Here is a 21,537-nt window from a genome sequence, read left to right as displayed (position 1 = left end):
CATGGCATGAACGGGATAACGAATTCAGTTTTTTGTGTCGTCCGTTTCGCGAAAGTACCAGCGTAATTGTGCACCCAGCTCACTCAGGTGCTTATCTATATTACAATTGACATTGTCCTTAACCTTGAGTTCATTTTCACACCAAAAATCATACAATGACGGAAAGACCTGTATTGTCCTTGTTAATTCAGACAGAAAATAGCGCCAACTTCTTAATCATAGCCTCAATTTTGTCCTGCACATTGAATATAGTTGCCCAGAGTCCTTGTAGTCCTAGATTCATATCATTCAGGCAAGAAAAAACATCACCCAGATAGGCCAGTCATGTGTGAAACTCGTCATCATGCAAGCGGTCAGACAAGTGAAAATTATTATCAAATTATTACCTCTTTCGGCTAGAGGGAAGTATTTTGACGTCTGGATGAAAAGCGTGCCCAAATTAAACGGCCTGTTACTCAGGCCCAGAATCTAGGATATGCATATAATTGGTTGATTTGGATAGAAAACACTAACATTTCTAACACTGTTAACTTCTTGGCGCACCCATCCCGTTAGCGGGATCATTTTCATCAACATCCGCTGAATTGCAGAGCGCCTAATTTTCATTAAATCACAAGTGCAATATAGCAAAACACAGCTTAGCTTGTTGTTAATCCACCTGGCGTGTCAGATTTAAAAAAAGCTTTTAGGCGAAAGCTATCTAAGCGTTTATGTTAGGACATCTCTCTCAGCAGACAAAACATAACAAACAGCTAGCAGCAAAGTAGATTGGTCACGAAAGCAATAAAATGAATTGCTTACCTTTGATGATCTTCGGATGTTTGCACTCGCGAGACTCCCAGTTCCTTTTGTTCCATAAAGATTATTTTTAAATCTAAAAACCTCCATTTGGTTGGCGGGTTATGTTCAGAAATCCACAGGCTCGAGCGGTCAAGACGGGGCAGACGAAAATTACAAATAGTATCCGTAAAGTTCGTAGAAACATGTCAAACGTTTTTTATAATCAATCCTCAGGTTGTTTTTACAATAAATTATTTATAATATTTCAATCGGACCGTAGCTTTTTCAATAGGAGTGAGAAAATGTCTGCTCCAAGCTGCTCACGCATGCAAAACTCTGCTGGCATCCAATGACGCAATGTAATCTTTCTCGCTCATTTTGCAGAATAAAAGCCTGAAACTATGTCTAAAGACTGTTCACACCATGTGGAAGCCTGAGGAAAAGGAATCTGGTTAATATCCCTTTAAATGGAGGGAAGGCATGCAATGGAACAGAGAGCTTTCAGGAAAAACAGCACTTCCTGGTTGGATTTGCTCAGGTTTTCACCTGCAATATCAGTTCTGTTATACTCACAGACATTATTTTGACAGTTTTGGAAACTTTAGAGTGCTTTATATCCTAATTATATGCATATTCTAGATTCTGGGCCTGAGAAATAGGCAGTTTCATTTGGGTACGTTTTTCACCCAAACATCAAAATACTGCCCCCTACACTCAAGAGATTAAAATAATGTCTGTGAGTATAACATAACTGATATGGCAGGTGAAAACCTGAGGACAAGGACAAACCCTCCATAAAAGAAAAGTGTTCAGCCTAGAACTGTTTCCAATGGCTGTCATGTTTAATATGAGGTGAAAACCTCCCAGATTCCAGTTCCTAGGGCTTCCACTAGATGTCAACAGTGTTCAGAAAGAGTTTCAGGCTTGTTTTTGGAAAAATGACCTAGAATTTGTAGTTTTTCGAAGTGGCTCACATTTTGGCTGTAGTGTTTTCATGCGTGTGGATGAGAGCACGTTCTTTGTTGTTTATCTCCGGTAAAGACAATAACAATTTTCCGTCTTAAATTGTATCATTTATTTACGTATTAGGGTACCAGAGGTTTGATTATAAACGTTGTTTGACTTGTTTGAAGAAGTTTATTGGTAACGTTTGGGAGTCATTTTGTATGCATTTTGAAGGAGGGAAACCGGTGGATTATTGAATGAAGTGTGCAAGCTAAGCTATGTTTTGGGGGATATAAAGGACCATTTGTGATGTAGCTGGGACCTTTTGGAGTGCCAACAGAAGAAGATCTTCAAAGTTAAGGCATTTATTGTATCGCTATTTCTGACTTTCTGGTTCAAAAATTATTTCAATGCTTTTGTATGCGGGGCGCTGTCCTCAGATAATCGCATGGTGTGCTTTTGCTGTCAAGCATTTTTGAAATCTGGCACAGCGGCTGGCCTAACAAGAAATTAAGCTTTTTTCTGATGTATGCACCAGAAAGGTTTTAAGCTCGTCTCTCAATTCAAAACAATTTGTCAATACTTTGTCCCTTAAAAGTGTTACATGGTCACTGCCCATATCATTTCATAATGCAGAAAATATACAACAGTTCAGGGGCCCTTGCTTTAACAAAGTTAACAATTTTCACTGTAGTGTCCAAAAACGTCTTTCAAGCTGTCAGGCATTCCCTTGGCAGCAAGAGCCTCTTGGTGGATGCTGCAGTGTGCCCAAATGGCATCGGGAGCAACTGCTCTACTATTACCACTCTACTATGTCTCCCTGTCATGGCTTTTGCGCCACCAGTACGGATAAGAACACATCTTGACAGCCAAAGTCCATTTGATGTCACAAAGCTGTCCGGTCCTTAAAAAATATCCTCTCGTTGTCCTGGTTTCCAGTGGTTTGCAGAAGGATGTTTTCCTTAACCTCTCTAGGGTATGTGGGACGCTAGCGTCCCACCTGGCCAACATCCAGTGAGATTGCAGAGCGCCAAATTCAAATGCAGAAATACTCATTATAAAAAATTCAGAAAATATACTATTTTACATTTGTTTAAAGATTAACGTCTTGTGAATCCACCCACGGTGTCAGAATTTTAAAAAATGCTTTACGGCGAAAGCATATCTTACAATTATTTGAGAACATAGCCCAGCAGACATATCATTACAAACAGTAACCAGCCAAGTAGAAGAGTTACACAAGTCAGAAATAGAGATAAAATGAATAACTTATCTTTGATGATCTTCATATGTTTGCACTCAGAAGTGCAAATAAATAAATGTTCCATTTGTTCGATAAAGTCTCTCTTTATATCTGAAAACCTCAGTTTTGTTCGCGCGTTTCTTCAGTAATCCACAGGCTCAAACGCAGTCACAACAGGCAGACAAAAAAAACAAAATTGTATCCGTTAAGTTCATAGAAACATGTCAAACAATGTTTATATTCAATCCTAAGGTTGTTTTTAGCCTAAATAATCAATAATATTTCAACCGGACAATAACGTGGTCAATATAAAAGGTAAACGAGAAAGGCACTCTAGTCACGCGCATGATAAAGCTCTGTGACACGGCAGGGTCCACTCATTCAGACTAGTCTTACTCTCGAATTTTTCAGAAAACAAGCCTGAAACAAATTCGAAAGACTGTTGACATATAGTGGAAGGCATAGGAACTGCAATTTGAGTCCTGAGTCAATTGATCCTGTAATGGCATTGAATAGTAAACTACAAACAAAAAGTCCTACTTACTGAATGGATTTTTCTCAGGTTTTCACCTGCCAAATCAGATCTGTTTTACTCACAGTCATTATTTTTTTTTTTAAGCTTTAGAGTGTTTTCTATCCAAATCTACTAATTATATGCATATCCTATCTTCTGAGCCTGAGTAGCCGGCAGTTTAATTTGGGCATTCTAAATGCTGCCCCCTACCGTAGAGAAGTTAATTGACCCACCATAAACGTAACGGACATGTACCAGGAGCTGAGCCAGGCCCACCATGTCTGTTGACTCATCCAGCTGTAACACATAATTAAATTATTGTTTCAAAACAAAACTCCTGCCATGCCACTGATGCATCGTGAAAGTGTTTGATGAAGTCATTGTCTGTGCAGTTTTTTGGGCCTTTTCCCCCAGCATTGTCCCAGCTATATCTGCGGCAGCAGGAAGAATGAAGTCTTCCACAATAGTATGGGGCTTGCCTGTCCTAGCCACTCGGTAGCTCACCACGAGACACTTCTAGCCACTTCTTAATGTATCTGTTGCTTTTACACGTCTCACTACTCTAAAGTAATCTTTATTCACACTCAAACTCCCGTGGATTATTGTCTGTGTAACAGTTAATGTGATTGGATGTTCATTATTTGACATTGTGTTTTTTCGCTAGATGGTTAAATTGTATTTTTGGCAGTGAAATGAGGCTACTCACCCAAATGTATAGCTCCGTTGGAAAACGTGATTAAAAAAAGAGTTTGGGAATACCTGCAGGTTTGGAGAGGTACTGGTTTCAAGGTGATTATTTGTTTGCGTCTTTTGGATAGATGTGTTTTTACGACACTGATGGAGAGTTATTTAGTAGCGGCCATAATGTGCTATAATTGATTGAGTTTGAGAACATACATGTGTCAAAGCAACACAATTATAATAATCTATCAACAGTATTCAGTGTACAATGGATGCAGAGTAGTTAATAGCTGTTGGCAAAATGTTCTGTGCAAGTGCATTCCTTCGATTGCAATTCTGTTATGACAACAACAAAAAATAGCCAACATTGTCTGAGTGGTTTCATCTCATAACAATTCTACATTTATTTTGAACTCAAGAGGTCATCTGCACCTCTGCTTATAGCCTATGCAATCAGACTCATCCTCAGATTCATTTTGGAGTGGGCAACTTTAGCCTACCACCGTGATTTTCAATAAGTGACTCGACTTTCTCGCACATTTTTTTTCCTTAAGCTATGTTCTATCACCGCAAGGAAATCTGTCAGGACCCTCTCTGGGACGTCGGCCAACAAAAGAAGCGCCAGGAAATGTTATGATAATGCAAGTATTTAAAGTTCCAATCAAATATTTAGCACTTAAGGCCTTTTCTTGGCAATCTGTTTAGTCTAGATTTCTTTCCAACTCAGAAATTAGTGTATGTTGCTTTATTTGAAACTCAATGTGCAGTGTTCACACATTTTGTAAATAGTCTAAGCATTGGATAGTGGTCTTGCTTTAACTCTTTAATCTACTATCAAATCAAGCTTTATTTATACAGCACATTTCAGACTTGGACTGCAACAAAATGTGCTTAAAATAAAAACAATATTCAAACATAAGAGGATAAGAAACAAATAACAATAACTGAAAGACTAAAAGCACCCTAAGGAAAAGCAAAGCTAAAAATATGTTTTAAGATCTTTTAAATATTGTGGCGGTTTTGGCACCAAGATCTTTGTAAGGCAGGGTTTACACATGCAAATACACACCACCTGTCCAAGTGAAGGGTTAAGCCGGTTTATTACTATTACGCGTTGGCAACATTCCTGATATACAAAACTCAAAACAAACAGAGTAAACACTTCCGCGAGCAGTGGAATGTCCTCCAATCCATGTTGAAATCAAAATGTTCTTTCTTCTTAAAACCTCCTTCTCCACCGTATGCTCTGTCTCTCCAATACCCCTTCACCTGCCGGGGTCAAAGACAAGCCAAAGAAAGAAAACCCAGGGCGTGGTTAAGTAGAGGCACTGATTGGTTTCACCTGGCTGCAGTTTGGCTCTGATTACAACTGGAGACAGGTGTGGCTGTTCTGCTGCAGTCTAGAAGTTTTCCCCTGAGCTGTCCGTGGTCGTGCCAGATTACAGCTGTGAGTCTTTCTGGGTAAGTCTCTAAGAGCTTTCCACACCTGGATTGTGAAACATTTGCCCATTTTAATTCTATAAAAAAAATGTCAAGCTTGGTCAAATTGGTTGTTGATCATTGCTAGACAACCATTTCCGGGTCTTGCCATAGATTTTCTAGGAGATTTAAAAGAGGTTAATTAAAAATGGTAACTTGGCCACTCAGGAACATTCACTATCTTCTTGGTAAGCAACACCAGTGTAGATTTGGCATTGTGGTTTAGGTTATTGTCCTGCTGAAAGGTAAATTAATCTCCCAGTGTCTGTTGGAAAGCAAACTGAACCAGGATTTCCTCTAGGATTTTGTCTGCGCTACCCAGGCCTTAACAATTACAAACATACCCATAACATAATGCAGTCACCACTATGCTTGAAAATATGGAGAGTGGTACTCAATGTGTTGTATTGTATTTGACCCACACATAACACTTTGTATTCAGGACAAAAGTTAATTGCTGTGCCACATTTTTTTCCACATTACTTTAGTGCAAAAAAACCCCCAGCAAGCATGTTTTGAAGTATTTGTATTCTGTACAGGCTTCCTTCTTTTTGCTCTGTCAATTAGGTTAGTATTGTGGAGTAACTACAGTGTTGTTGATCCATCCTCAATTTTCTGCCATCACAGCCATTAAATTCTAACTGTTTTAAAGTCACAATTGGGCTCATGGTGAAATCTCTGAGCGGTTTCCTTCCTCTCCAGCAATTGCATTAGGAAGGACGCCTGTATCTTTGTAGTGACTGCTTATATATTTTTATATTTATATCCCCCTTTTTCGTGGTATCCAATTGGTAGTTAGTCTTCTCCCAACGCTGCAACTCCCGTACGGACTCGGGAGAGGCAAAGATCGAGAGCCGTGCGTCCTCCGAAACACGACCCCACCAAGCTGGAAGCCAGCCGCACCAATGAGTCGGAGGAAACACCGTACACCCAGAGACCATGTCAGCGTGCATGTGCCTGGCCCACCACAGGAGTTGCTAGAACGCAATGGGCCAAGGACATTTCAGTCGGCCAAACACTCCCCTAACTCGGACAATGCTGGGCCAATTTTGCACCACCTTAAGGGTCTCCCGGTCGTGGCCGGCTGCGCGAAAGCCTGGAATCGAACTAGGATCTGTAGTGACACAGCTATCACGCCGATGCAGTGCCTTAGACCGCTGCGCCACTCGGGAGGCTGTGACTGAGTATATTGATGCACCATTCAAAGTGTAATTAATAACATCACCATGCTTAAAGTGATCGACCAATAGGTGCCCTTCTTTGCGAAGCATTGGAAACTTTGGTCAAATTCATTTTAAACTATATTATTGCACACAGAGTGAGTCCATGCATCATATTGGCATTGAGGAGTACACCACATCAGTCACTGGCTTTATCAATAAGTGCATCGAGGACGTCGTCCCCACTGTGACTACGTAATTGTTAAGGGAATTTTTATCAACGATGACTAATTATGTATACATTTCAATCAGGACTGACTAATCAGAATACTATTATGTTACTGTATATGTATGAATTTTCTTTTTAATCTTAGTACTGAATATAATGTGTGCAAATATAATCAAGAATTAGAACAATGACTGTCTGTACCATGGTAGAAATGAATGAACTTATAGCCAGACTGGCTAGAAGGCTTATCTACACCAGCTGGCCTAGGCTCGGTCATATATCATCTTAATAGGGAGAGATGATGTGAGAACCATACAGCCATTGTACTAGAGCGGAGATGACACGGGATGGTACTAAAACTAATGACGTCATTTTCAGTTTATAACCTGTGGTAAAATGTGTAAGGAGCAGTACTCTCGTGAATAAAAGCTGCTGGTTGACTTTAAGACTGGGCTCTGTCCATTTTATACAAATAAGGGTCTTAAAAATCCTTATGAATTGACAGAGTGTTTGATTTTAATGTTGTATTAAAACAGAGGAATTTAATTCCTGCAACAGTAATACCCCAACCAGAAGCCATGGATTACAGGCAACATTCGCACTGAGCTAATAGGTAGAGCTGCCGCTTTAAAGGTGCGAGACTCTAACCCAGAAGCTCACAAGAAATCCCACTCTGCCCTGCGACGAACCCTCAAACAGGCAAAGCGTCAATACAGGGCTAAGATTGAATCATACTACACCGGCTCCGACACTCGTGGCAGGGCCTGCAAACTATTACAGACTACAAAGGGAAGCACAGCCGTGAGCTGCCCAGTGACACGAGCCTACCAGACGAGCTAAATCACTTTGCTCGCTTCGAGGCAAGCAACACTGAGGCATACATGAGAGCATCAGCTGTTCCGGACGACTGTGTGATCACGCTCTCCGTAGCCACGTGAGTAAGACCTTTAAACAGGTCAACATACACAAGGCTGCGGGTTCAGACGGATTACCAGGACGTGTGCTCCAGGCATGTGCTGACCAACTGTCAGGTGTCTTCACTGACATTTTCAACATGTCCCTGATTGAGTCTGTAATACCAACATGTTTCAAGCAGACCACCATAGTCCCTGTGCCCAAGAACACAAAGGCAACCTGCCTAAATGACTACAGACCCATAGCACTCACGTCCATAGCCATGAAGTGCTTTGAAAGGCTGGTAATGGCTCACATTAACACCATTATCCCAGGAACCCTAGACCCACTCCAATTTGCATACCTCCCCAACAGAGTCACAGATGATGCAATCGCACTCCACACTGCCTTTTCTTACCTGGAGAAAAGGAACACCTATATGAGAATGCTGTTCATTGACTACAGCTCAGCGTTCAACATCATGGTGCCCACGAAGCTCATCACTAAGCTAAGGACTCTGGGACTAAACACCTCCCTCTGCAACTGGATCCTGGACTTCCTGATGGGCCACCCCCAGGTGGTAAGAGTAGGCAACATAATGTCTGCCATGCTGATCCTTAACACTGTGGCCCCTCAGTGGTGTGTACTTAGTCCCCTCCTGTATTCCCTGTTCACCTACAACTGCGTGTCCAAACACAACTCCAACGCCATCATTAAGTTTGCTGAAGACAAAACAGTGGCAGGCCTGATCACCGAAAACAATGAGACGGCCTATAAGGAGGAGGTCAGAGAACTGGCAGTGTGGTTCCAGGACAACAACCTCTCCCTCAATGTGAGCAAGACTAAGGAGCTGATCGTGGACTACAGGAAAAGGTGGGCTGAACAGGCCCCCATTGACATTGATGTGGCTGTAGTGGAGCGGTCAAGAGTTTCAAGTTCCTTGGTGTCCACATCACCAATGAACTATCATGGTCCAAACATACCAAGACAGTCGTGAAGAGGGTACTACAAAACCTTTTCCCCCTCAGGAGAATTAAAAGATTTGGCATGGGTCCCCAGATCCACAAAAGGTTCTAAAGCTGCACCATCGAGAGAATCCTAACCATTTGCATCACTGCCTGGTATGGCAACTGCTCGGCATCTGACCGTAAGGCGCTACAGATGGTAGTGCGAATGTCCCAGTACATCACTGGGGCCAAGCCTCCTGCCATCCTGGACCTATGTAATAGGCAGTGTCAGAGGAAAGCACATAAACATGTCAGAGACTCCAATCAATAGACGGTTTTCTATGCCACTGCACGGCAATCGATACCGGAGAGCCAAGTCTAGGGCCAAGAGACTCCTCAACATCTATTACTTCCAAGCCATAAGACTGCTGAACAATTAATAAAATCACCACCAGACAATTGCCTGTACCTGTTGTTCTGAAGCTAACAGAAGCCAACAGCAGGGCTGGGAAACTGGGACGTTGCCTGTATCTGAACACTCTAACACTGGCAGCACCTAGTGCTGTACCATCGAGTCTACCTTCAATTATTAACATCCAGCTGTTTCCTACAGCAGTAATAGGTCTTATAGCATCACCGGGAATGGGGACAGCGGCAAACGTTGTCCTCTTTCTCTCACATACACACACCCTCAAGCCCTCTACCTATACTAGCTAGCACTACTACACTTTCACCAAAGTTGGTTTTGATTATAGTCAATACCTGTCAGTTGACTACACTCAATTTAAAACACTCTCTGATAGTCCAATTCAGAGCCACAGCCGTATATCAAAATGGCTGAATAAAAGGAAATGCTAACAGCATGCTACTTTAGGGGACCTCAAGACTGAGGCAACATCTTCAAAATCTAACTAAACACAATTTATGAGTGTTTTGAGAATTCAACATGTCACAATCAGCAGAAACCAATGTTCTATTTTTTTTCCTTTTCTAATTCATTTAAAATGAAGCAGAAACAACTTTGGTGTCGTAGGACAATCCCTTCATCCAATTCTCTCAGAAAACACACCCAACTATAATGATCATCCCAATGATGATTGAAGGGGTTTCAAATGATTTTTTCTCTCTCAGCACTACAAGCTACGCTGGGCAATCCCACTAAGAATGCCTACAGGGCTTCAACGCGGACAGCCATAGCTGAAAAGAACAGAGCCTGTCTGAAAGAAGCCTGTCTGAAATCAAATCACCAGAGAGAATCATTCTCTCTTTCTTCTCTATTTTCTCACTGAGCTCGATTTTTCTTTCATTTCACCTCAACAAAGATCAATAAATACTATAACTATCTGCCGAGATACAATGACAAATGACTCGTGACTAATTTATGACACAGCATGAGGATAAATGGCCAATTTGTCCCTCATCTGTGTCGTCTGTGCTCTGTTTGGGGGAAAATGAATCAGTCTACGTGCTGCCTGGGAGACGTTTGATTGACAGCTGTCCCTTCAGGGACAATTTTGAGGGCTGGGTCTTTTGTGTTTGTCGGTCTGTTTTCTCTTTTGGTGTTATGTAGAGCAATGGGAGAAATAAATACAAATAATGATGAGAAGGAGAGAAGTGTAAGCAACAAGCAGCAAGTTTAAATCCCAGTTCATACTCACTCACTGCCCAGTTTGTACACAACATTCTGTTCTAAATGCAGCGCTGCCTTGAGGGCAGAAATACATGTGATTGGTTTAGGTAAGACATTTGATTTTTTTGGATTAGGAGTTAGGGTGGGATTTGAACCATCCTTGTGTTTGGCAACCTGCGTGTGGCAATATAGTCTCAACATTAATGTGATGAGGTTATGGTATTAAGCTGAGACACATAGGACAAATATGTCCATAACAGGGAGTCAAAACGCATACAAACAAGTCAACTCTGTCAAGTACCATGAGGATTGAACTGAATTCCTACATGCAATACCTACACCAGTTCAGTCACCTGAAAACGTCTTCCTGGGCTTGGCTTTCTCAAGGGGCAAGAGACGGATACATGTGTACCAAATGTGGTCTACTGTGCAACATGACAGTACGTCTCCCAACTTACCACAGCGTAGTCCTGTGTAGCCATACCTTCAAAATCATGTTGTTTTCATGCCTCCTTTGGAGGTCTGGAAAATTGTGTAGTAGCTGAAACAGATATAATGGAGCGCTGGATTCCAGTGGCTACATTTTGATTGGATATTACATTTCAAGAACCCTCCCCCATGCCGTAGAATGCTGTTGTGTGTTTGTTATGATTGTCACAGTTTTGCGACCAGGTAGGACAATTTTTACATAGTTGTTGAATATGCTAGTTTGCAACATTGCAGAACATTTTAGAAAACATGGAATAAAAACGTTATTCTGTTTTGACAGAAGTGTGCTCTATACACAAAATCAAGTCCATGAAGGCATTACAACTTTTATTTTTAGAGTTAGGAATTGGGATTTAAACCAGCATCCTTGTGTATGGCAACCTGCGTTTGGAAATAAGTCGCAACATTAATGTGATGAGGTTATGCTATTTGGCCACCCACAAAAGCTGTGACACACAGGAAAAAGCTGGCAATAAAAGACTAAACATGTCAGCAGGTCTCACTACTGGACAATAACTGAGAGAACATTTGAAAATGGATGTTCAATGCAGTCACGAAAAGATCAGAAGCCATGTGACGTAGGTCAACAAGGTGCAAAGAGTGATTGTGATTCCTGAAATACACTGGAGTGGAGTGGTGCCAACATAGAGCAATTTAATATAGGTGATGTTGCTATAAGATAAAGGAGATTGCATCTCAAGAGATTTAACCCTCTTTCAAATAAATAAATGTTTGGTTTTATAACACTTTTGTTAGATACCTGCATTTTTACAAACCGCATTACACCAATCTAGACTTTTAATTTCTAGAACAATCAGGAAGTTGCCCACTGTTCTGTCTTTCCAATGTCAAGTAGAGGCACCGTTGTATCTAGTGGCGCAGAGATAGAATAGACAGCATCTTTCTATTCTCTTGCCTCCATGCTCCATCAGTGGCTCTGGTCTTTTGGCTCCCTCCGGCGCACACATGGCAGTCCTCAGAAAGCTCGCTTCCATCATCCCTTCTCTTCTATTTTGACCATGATCATCGTCCTCAGCGGTTCCTTTGCTTTAGTCAGTTACACCCCATGGGAGACTCCACTTCCTCTCTCCTACTCTGCTTCTGTTGCTATCTCCGCTCTCTTTTTTTGTGCCAATCTTTGTTCTTCCCTACCTCTATCTACCCTTTTCTATTTGCATGTGTCAAATTATCTTGTTTTACATCTGTCCAATGTTCTTATTTTTGCATCTGTCCAAATGTCTCTTCTTCAAATCAAATCAAAATCAAATTTTATTTGTCACATACACATGGTTAGCAGATGTTAATGCGAGTGTAGCGAAATGCTTGTGCTTCTAGTTCCGACAATGCAGTAATAACCAACAAGTAATCTAACTAACAATTCCAAAACTACTGTCTTGTACACAGTGTGAGGGGATAAAGAATATGTACATAATGATATATGAATGAATGATGGTACAGAGCAGCATAGGCAAGATACAGTATATGGTATCGAGTACAGTATATACATATGAGATGAGTATGTAAACAAAGTGGCATAGTTAAAGTGGCTAGTGATACATGTATTACATAAGGATACAGTCGATGATATAGAGTACAGTATACGTATGCATATGAGATGAATAATGTAGGGTAAGTAACATTATATAAGGTAGCATTGTTTAAAGTGGCTAGTGATATATTTACATCATTTCCCATTATTAAAGTGGCTGGAGTTGAGTCAGTGTGTTGGCAGCAGCCACTCAATGTTAGTGGTGGCTGTTTAACAGTCTGATGGCCTTGATATAGAAGCTGTTTTTCAGTCTCTCGGTCCCAGCTTTGATGCACCTGTACTGACCTCGCCTTCTGGATGATAGCGGGGTGAACAGGCAGTGGCTCGGGTGGTTGATGTCCTTGATGATCTTTATGGCCTTCCTGTGACATCGGGTGGTGTAGGTGTCCTGGAGGGCAGGTAGTTTGCCCCCGGTGATGCGTTGTGCAGACCTCACTACCCTCTGGAGAGCCTTACGGTTGAGGGCGGAGCAGTTGCCGTACCAGGCGGTGATACAGCCCGCCAGGATGCTCTCGATTGTGCATCTGTAGAAGTTTGTGAGTGCTTTTGGTGACAAGCCGAATTTCTTCATTCTCCTGAGGTTGAAGAGGCGCTGCTGCGCCTTCTTCACAATGCTGTCTGTGTGAGTGGACCAATTCAGTTTGTCTGTGATGTGTATGCCGAGGAACTTAAAACTTGCTACCCTCTCCACTACTGTTCCATCGATGTGGATAGGGGGGTGTTCCCTCTGCTGTTTCCTGAAGTCCACAATCATCTCCTTAGTTTTGTTGACGTTGAGTGTGAGGTTATTTTCCTGACACCACACTCCGAGGGCCCTCACCTCCTCCCTGTAGGCCGTCTCGTCGTTGTTGGTAAGCCTACCACTGTTGTGTCGTCCGCAAACTTGATGATTGAGTTGGAGGCGTGCGTGGCCACGCAGTCGTGGGTGAACAGGGAGTACAGGAGAGGGCTCAGAACGCACCCTTGTGGGGCCCCAGTGTTGAGGATCAGCGGGGAGGAGATGTTGTTGCCTACCCTCACCACCTGGGGGCGGCCCGTCAGGAAGTCCAGTACCCAGTTGCACAGGGCGGGGTCGAGACCCAGGGTCTCGAGCTTGATGACGAGCTTGGAGGGTACTATGGTGTTGAATGCCGAGCTGTAGTCAATGAACAGCATTCTCACATAGGTATTCCTCTTGTCCAGATGGGTTAGGGCAGTGTGCAGTGTGGTTGAGATTGCATCGTCTGTGGACCTATTTGGGCGGTAGACACCTTTCAGATGTCTTTTATTTCCTTCTCTTTAACCTTCCTCTCCCTTTTCCATTGTTCCCCTTCGTTTATCCCCCTTTCCTGCCTGCTTGGGGTGATGTAGATGGATCTGGCCTGCAGCCTGGTGGTGCTGCTCTGTGTATGGATGCATCCATCTTTGCCTTTGGTGGCCGTCAAATGGAGAGACCCCCGACATGTGCAGAGTCATCCTCAGAGACATATCTGAGAGAATTTGACAGCAGCGAAAACAGAACAGAAAAACTGCTAGTAATGACTAAGCAACTCTGATCCAATATGCGACACGTTTAAGTAAACTAGGCGTATGTCGCGGGTCACTACTTCAAGAGAGTGGTTTGAACATAACTTTTTTTTTAAACAAAATTCATTTTTTGGCAGAAATGACTTCTCGAACATGTGAACATTCATACCATCTGTAAATAAGAATAAAACATTTAAATTATGAGCCTAATTGGTTTAGCCACAGAGCAAGTCAGCAACCTTTCCACTAGCCATGATTGGCTGAGATAATGAGTGGGATGGAAATGCAGCGAAATTTTGGATTGGCCTGCCATATAACACACATGTCTATTTGAGCTGGTCAGTATGTCTAGGTAATCCTGTCTAACACACTCTCCTCAAACAATAGCATGGAATTCTTTCACTATGTTATACATTATCCAGCCACAAAAGTTGGACAGCAGGATCACTACTTCAATCGTAGATGGTATGAGGATTACAAATGTCTGGAAAATTATTTTTCAAAGGACTGTGCTTTCTACTTTGCATGCCACCACTTTCAACGTCCAGGAAACCATGATGGCTACCAGAACTGGAAAAAGGCGACAAGTTCGTTCAAGACACACAATGCTAGTGTGTAGCATAAAAATGCAATGACTGCGTGGAATGAGTGGACTATTCGGAATGAGTGGACTATTCAGAAAGACTATCTCAACCATATGCAATGCTCTGAGAGAATAGACCATATTTGAGAGAAGTTGTGGAGTCATTGCGTTACACTGCACACCTGGGACTTTCACAGAGAGGAGACATAGAAAACTACATGGCTGTCAACCAGGGAAATTTCCTTGAGCTTTTACAGGTCAGGTCATAAGCAAATTCGGCAAAACAGTTGCACAGACAATCTCAGAAATGCTAATTACACACATGAAATACAGAAAGAAATACTAGACATTATGGCATATGATTAGGGATCAGATAAGCGGTGAAATACAAGATTCTGCACTATATGCATTGATGGTAGATGACAGTTAGGATCTCAGTAAAACGGAACAAGTGTGTGTGGTGGTGCGCTATGTAAAAAATGATGAAGTTGTGGAGGAATTTCTAAATTTCACTGCCACCGACGGATTAGATGCCGAATCGCTTTTCGCTACGATCAAAGAGATTCTTAGTAAATGCAACATTGATCACACTGCCTATATTGTTCAGTGTTATGACGGCACAGCCATCTTGTCCAGTGTTCACAGCGGGGTCCAGGAGAAATTCAGTGAAGAGGTCCCTCAGGCAATCTACATTCATTGCCACGCACACCGTCTCAATCTTGTTTTGGTTGACAGTGTCAAACGTGAAGCCATCGGGATTTTTTTGTTATTGTGCAAGACATGTATACATGTTTCTAAGGCTCATTTGTCCATGCCCATTTCATACCTTAAGGGAACATTTTGACATTTCGTGTATAGTTAGTGAGAAAGTCCATATTGCAAACGTCTGAAAACGTTTGTAAAATTCGCGGTCAACGTCGGGCCGTGCGGTAGGGCCGGACCTACCGGGAAGTCATCAAACGAACTTTCTCGGACATTCGGTTTCCGTTTTATAAAATAATCAAATTTTGGTCATTTTTCCGCTGTCCCGGAAATTCCCACAAGAGGGCATCAGCAATCATATTGCAATTGTACAAAACATCACGAATCACGACAGGGCCTTATCTCCAAAACGGAAAATATTTTAAAGCCGAAACTTGGTGAGCGTAGGTTTGGCATAATGGGCAGTTGGCCCCGAACAAGATGGCGTCTAGGCCTCAACGGTTTTTGAGTTATGGCCATTTCTCTGGGATTAAAGGTCCAAAATGAAAATAGAGAAATTATTTTTCCACTTCACGTCAAAGTCAAGGAGCCTCCGGTGTCAATAAAAAAAGAACCAGCCATTTATCTATCGTCATTTAAGAGAAATCGTACAATGACAAATTGGTGATGTTCACAAATAGGCATTTTTTTTTTCAACAGTTACAGATCCAGTTGCAGGGTGTTCATACGAATCTTTTTAAAGTGTGCTGCGGAGCTCTGCGAGATTTCTGTGATTTTCTATGATTTTCTGAAATAACACACACTCACTAAACCCTACGTAAATAACTCAGTTCTTAACGTAAAGACTTAACTCAGGATTCTGTAAAGGCATACCCCAATCAGGATATGAGTTTATTTAAAGCTTCCTTTGCCAACAGGAAGTGCTTTAAATGGCTGTTTCCAAGGGTTAAAAAGGTCAGATCTTTTCAAAACTTCATATGTGTGATTAGGCAACCCCCATGAACTGTAAGTCAGTCATTTCTCCCAACAGATGTCAAAGAAAAGCTCTCACACACACACAGCAAGGATGGAGTGACAAAGTGTGGTGCTTAAAGACACAGAGAGCAGGCAATGGCATTACCGTAATCCCTAGGCCGTACCGAGTTCAACGAGATATCCCGCTTGACCGTAGCTCGCTCGGTCTAGGCGCAGCGACCATTCGAAAAATAGGCCCAAAATGAAGCCTGCCCCACAATGTCATTTGCTTTTGGGTGACAGTGAGAGAACCGTTAGGGTGAGAAGCACAATTCGACCTCAGGTACGTTCCTAAGGTCCTTCCTATCCGTGCAAGCCTAACCTTGACCGTGTGGCATTAACCCTTAACAGTTAAAATAAGGTGTTTACATCAAACAGTTTGCATTGACTTCTCTCCCCATAGGAATACATTGCCTGCACCCCTAAATTCAACCTGAAGCCTATATGGGTTATGAATGCCGTATGAACCTGTCTTCGGTAACAGTCCATCAGGCCACTATGAGGTCTACCTGTGTTGATTCTAAGCTTCCTGGACCAACCGGAAGTGGTTAAAAGCCCCCTAAAAGTGTATATCCATACCCTGCCTGCAGTTTGATAGACATTGTGCATTCAACCCTGTGTGAATCAGTCAATTCTTAACGTAAAGACTTAACTCAGGATTCTGTAAAAGAATACCCCAATGAGGATATGTGTTGACTTATAGCTTCCTGTGCCAACCGGAAGGGCCATAATTGGTGTCTCAGGGGCTGTTTCGAAGGGTTAAAAAAGTCAGATCTTTCCAAAACTTCATATGTGTGATTAGGCAACCCCCATGAACTGTAAATCAGTCATTTTTCCCATAAAATTTCAAAGGAAAACTAAATCGCACTAATACACAACTTGGAAGGAGGGACGTATTGGGGTGCGCAGAGACAGACAGTGGCTGCAATAGTTAGCTTTGTTCGAGCTAAAAAATAACCATCAGACCTAGAGTTCCGAAACTTTAGAAACCTGTTCTAGACCTCCGGTCGATAGTGCGTGGTGAGTTAGGTGGCTCTAGAAGGTTATCGGACCGAGAAACAGCCTCGTACATTTGCAATGACTTAAATTAATTTTGACCATTACGAAAATGACGACATTTAGAAAAGTCTCAGAGACGCAAGGCTAGGTGCATTGAAACCGGCTCAGCCCATAGAGAAGGACTCCAACGTTTCTGTCCGATAGCTCATTCAAGGACCCCGTAGCAAGGCATGGAAAAATGTGGATTTTAAGCACCAACTAGGGTTCTGCTCGGGCACCGAAGGACCTATCGAGCCGAAACTTGGGATTCGGCCTACACATAATGTCCGAACTGGACCCGCAGCTAGAACGTAACTATGTGTTTTACGTTTTTATTATGTTTTAAACTGAAGGCGCTGTGAATTATGGGCCTGCTCTGACATATGTGATAGTTGGCTTCTAAATGAGTTGGAAAAAGTGGGTTTGTTGTCAATTGATATCAGTTTGGTGTCAGAATGACATCTAATTGACTGATGGACACTGACTTGCCAGTTGACTTTTGTACATTTGCAATGTGTTTAAACGGAGAGGGACCATCACCAAAATGGCATTCTGAAATCAACACAAAAAATGGCATCACCATAGTCTCCAGACTGTGCCGAGTTCAACGAGATATCCCGCTTGACCGTAGCTCGCTCGGTCTAAGCGCAGCGACCATTAGAAAAGTAGGCCCAAAATGAAGCCTGCCCCGCAACGTCATTTGATTTTGGGTGACAGTGAGAGAACCGTTAGGGTGAGAAGAGAAATTCGACCACAGGAATGTTCCCAAGGTCGTGGCATTAATCCTTAACAGTTAAAATAAGGTGTTTACATCAAACAGTTAGCATTTACTTCTCTCCCCATAGGAATACATTGCATTCACCTCTAAATTCAACCTGAAGCCTATGTGGGTTATGAATGCCTTATGAACCTGTCTTCTATGACAGTCCATAAGACCACTATGAGGTATACCTGTGTTGATTCTAAGCTTCCTGAAGCAACCGGAAGTGGTTAAAATCACCCTAAAAGTGTATACCCATGCGCTAGGTAACCCTCCTGAACTGTAAATCAGTCATTTCTACCAACAGATGTCAAAGAAAAGCTCTCACACACACACACAGCAAGGATGGAGTGACAAAGAGCAGTGCTTAAAGACACAGAGAGCAGGCAATGGCATTACCATAATCCCTAGGCCGTGCCGAGTTCAACGAGATATCCCGCTTGACCGTAGCTCGCTCGGTATAGGCGCAGCGACCATTAGAAAAGTAGGCCCAAAATGAAGCCTGCACCACAACGTCATTTGATTTTGGGTGACAGCGGCGGAACCGTTAGGAACATTCCTGTGGTTGAGTTGTCCTTCTAAACCTAAGGTCCTCCCGATCTTTGCAAGCTTAACCTTTACCGTGTGGCATTAACCCTTAACAGTAAAACAGGGTTTTTTAATCTCACAGATTACAATGACTTCTCTCCCCATAGGAATACATTGCCTGCACCCCTAATTTCAACCTGAGGCCTATGTGGGTTATGAATGCCTTATGAACCTGTCTTCGATAACAGCATCAGGCCACTATGAGTTGCCTCCGAACTGGACCCGCAGCTAGAACGTAACTACGTGTTTTATGTTTTTTTTATGGTTTGAACCGAAGACGTTGTGAATTTTGGGCCAGCTCTGAAGTATGTGATAGTTGGCTACTAAACGAGTTGGAAAAAGTGGGTTTGGTGTCAGTTTGTATCAGTTTGGTGTCAGAATGAAATCTAATTGACTGATGGACGGTGACTTGCTGGTGACTCTTGTCCATTTGCAATATGTTTAAACAGTGAGGTACCATCACCAAAGTGACATTCTGAAATCAACCCTAACGAGCGATTGAGATGAACCAGATTCACTGCCCAGCCATCCCGAGTTCATCGGACCAGTCAATTTCACATTCCTGCAGGATTTTTATAACATGACAAATTCGTGATGGTACCTGCCCATTGAACCATATTGCAAATGCACAGTGACTTTGCAAAAGTGAGAAAACATAAACAAATGGACATAATGAAATCATGAAAACAATGCGTATCCATCAGAATATTTTAAACAGTCCATTTTGACTTCCTATGAAATCATATTGCAAATGGACAAATCATATTCCTTATGCACATGATTAATTGACTTAAAATCGAAACAATTTCGAAAAACGGTCCAGAAAGCACTTTTTGTACGAGGGTGATAAGTTTTTTTTTTAAAGTTCACATTTTCGACTTTTGACTTCCTATTAAATCATATTGCAAATGGATAAAACATGTGCCTCATGCACAAGTAAAAAAAAATAATAATCATGATAATCTAATAAGACTAAAGTATGTTGATATAGTTCTTATACGTGTGTAATTGACCAAAAAAATCGAAAGAATTTCAAAAAACGGTCCAGAAAGCACTTTTTTAAGGGGTGATAAGTTTTTGCCAAAAAAATAATTTTGCCACCTGTTGGATTTTTGAAGTGTTACAACTGGCACTTACCATATGGCATTTGCAATCAACTTTACACGAATCAACGCCACATTGGGTGGTATTGGACACTGTGTATATGGTTTGTCCAATGCCAATGGTTTGCCATTCATTTTTGTCCATTTCAGTGGGGTATTCCCTTACATTAAAACAACTTAGATTTAGTTATGTCATTTTGGTGAAAATTGAAAAAGAGGGGGCTATCCCTAACTGCCTGTAGCAAGGATATGCATATTCTTGGTACCATTTGAAAGAAAATACTTTGAAGTTTGTGGAAATGTGAATTGAATGTAGGAGAATGTAACACAATAGAGCTGGTAGAAGAAAATACAAAGAAAAAATAACTTTTTTTTTTCTTGACCATCTTTGAAATCCGAGAAAGGTCCCATCACTCTGGTTGTAATCCCGATGTTGTCCACAAGATGCCAGCAGTGTATGTGCTTGAAGTATAACTTGAAGTATGAGCGAGCTACATGACATTTTAGTGTGAAGTTACCCAGGTACATATGGGCAAATTGTGAAAGAGACATTTGCATTCATTTTTTTCTGCAAGAATATCATCAAATCTGAATACTTGGACTTTGATTTAGCTTTTCCAGTATTAGTAGCCATATTATAAGTTCAACATTTGCAAAACAACCAGTTTTCATAACTTCATAACTTGTCCAAAAGGAAAAGGCTTGCTGTTGCAAAAGGTTAACACCTACATTTTGTGACAAACACACTGTCCCATTGACGGAACGCTAATTCCATAAAAAAAGCAAAGGGACCTTGAGCCTTCACAGCAGCCCATTGAACTCAAGAAACTGTCTGATACACGATGGTCCTGCCAGTTCTACTCGTTGTGGGCAGTGCAAAAAACCCTCCCAGCTATCATTGCATCACGCAGATGACTGACGTGTGGTCACTACTCACACTCATTGTTGCTGAATTCATCCTCCACCTTATCCTGTTTGAGGATCTGTTCTGCAGAGGAAAGTTTCTGGCACTCTACAATCCCCTGATATTTTCCTAGAGACTGCCACTGACCTCACACACTCGCATAAGAGACAAGCGCACTGAGGACTCTTGGAGAGCCATATGGAGCAAGGCAGTGGCCCTGTGCGCAAAGGTCGGTGTCACCGTACAACCTCCGCCACCTCCACAAGAGAAGAGAAAATCCCAACAAGCCTCGCCATCTACAGGACTTTATAGCTGAAACTCCAATTCAAACTGAACATCCATCCATGTCATCGCTCTACCCTGTCATTGACAATAACGACCCTTTTCCACAGAAGCAGTTGCAGTTTCATGGGAACGTCAGCTCTCAACCCAAAGCATGCCACATTCCTTCAAAATGAGAGCCTTGTGCCCATGGCACAGCACTATGGAATCAGAGGACAATCTGCTGGCCGAGGTGCACCGGCTATTGGAAAGAAAAAAAGAACAGGGCAAAACAGTTAGCAGCACACTGGAGTTCCTGTCCATGCTTAAACCTTACAAAGACTCCTTTGTGGACATCTATAAACTTTTACGCATATCTGCCAGTAACCTCCGTGTCATGTGAGCGCAGTTTTTCCTGTATGCGGGCCGTGTAAAAACCTCCCTGAGAAACAGAATGGCAAACCCTTGACTCAGAAACCTTGCCTGCCTGTTCATACACGCGGAAAGAACCAAGGCCCTGGATGTCCAGAAGATTACT

This window comes from Oncorhynchus mykiss, chromosome 3, assembly GCF_013265735.2.
Source record: "Oncorhynchus mykiss isolate Arlee chromosome 3, USDA_OmykA_1.1, whole genome shotgun sequence".
NCBI classification, from domain to species: domain Eukaryota; kingdom Metazoa; phylum Chordata; class Actinopteri; order Salmoniformes; family Salmonidae; genus Oncorhynchus; species Oncorhynchus mykiss.
Note: the sequence above shows the minus strand (reverse complement) of the source record.